Source organism: Calliopsis andreniformis, unplaced genomic scaffold, assembly GCF_051401765.1.
Source record: "Calliopsis andreniformis isolate RMS-2024a unplaced genomic scaffold, iyCalAndr_principal scaffold0212, whole genome shotgun sequence".
In the NCBI taxonomy this organism is placed as follows: Eukaryota; Metazoa; Arthropoda; class Insecta; order Hymenoptera; family Andrenidae; genus Calliopsis; species Calliopsis andreniformis.
Window position 1 is genome coordinate 12501 of NW_027480621.1, and position 939 is coordinate 13439.

General features: G+C 53.1%; 1 non-coding gene across 1 annotated transcript; it reads left to right on the forward strand.

Moving 5' to 3' along the window:
* The first annotated feature begins 270 nt into the window (after positions 1 to 270).
* On the forward strand, positions 271 to 425 carry LOC143187747 (5.8S ribosomal RNA). The gene has a single exon (XR_013003276.1). It is a non-coding gene; the product is annotated as a 5.8S ribosomal RNA (ribosomal RNA).
* Positions 426 to 939: the final 514 nt, after the last annotated feature.

Below are 939 nucleotides of genomic sequence, written 5' to 3' on the forward strand. Positions count from 1 at the left end.
GTGATCCTAGGTTTTTAAATGTACTCTACGCCTGGCCGTTACGGGAACCGTTCGCAATTGCGTGGCGGTCTCCGTGCGGAACCGCATCCCAGAGACCCCTGTGTCGTCACTTTCGTTCGTTCGTATCTTACGTTCGGACGAAGTGTCGCGACGCCCGAACCTCCATCGACCGTGTGCTAGTTGGAGGCGCGGGTCTCGGATTCTTCCGAACCCGAGAACTATATACGAGTATGATATATATATATACATGAACACAGAATATTAAAATACAACCCTGAACGGTGGATCACTTGGCTCGTGGGTCGATGAAGAACGCAGCTAATTGCGCGTCAACGTGTGAACTGCAGGACACATGAACATCGACATTTCGAACGCACATTGCGGTCCACGGATACAATTCCTGGACCACGCCTGGCTGAGGGTCGTTCACGTAACCTTAAGACTGCTTACGTTGGCATCTCGGTGTCACGTACGAGCGATTGTTGGACCGTTCGTCGGCGTTTGCCGCGGTCGCACGAAAACAAGCGAGAATACGCTCTAGACGTCATGGAGGGAAGAAGGTTGTGTGTACACGGCAGATGACTGGAGACATCGTCGTCATCGTCGTTGCTTTGTCGTTCCGGACTTGCGTGAGTGCTACTTTTCACACGGCGTCGTGAGTCGCTTAATTTGTCGACCGCCCGTGCGTGTATGTGCACCGCTCCGGACGCAAGCGCGCGGACGTACGATCATCGACCAGCCTCCGTGTCTCGCCAGATACCCTCGTGATTGTTAACAGACAGCGTTCGCTTTTCGTGCGAGTTTTCATCCGCGCTCCCGACGTAGTCTGAAATGATGCGTGTAAGAAAGAGGCGTGCGTAACCCGCAACGACACACAAGAGAGTTTGTCGTGAGACTACAGAGAAGGACAATGAAAGGGTGTGCGAGTGAGCATGAACA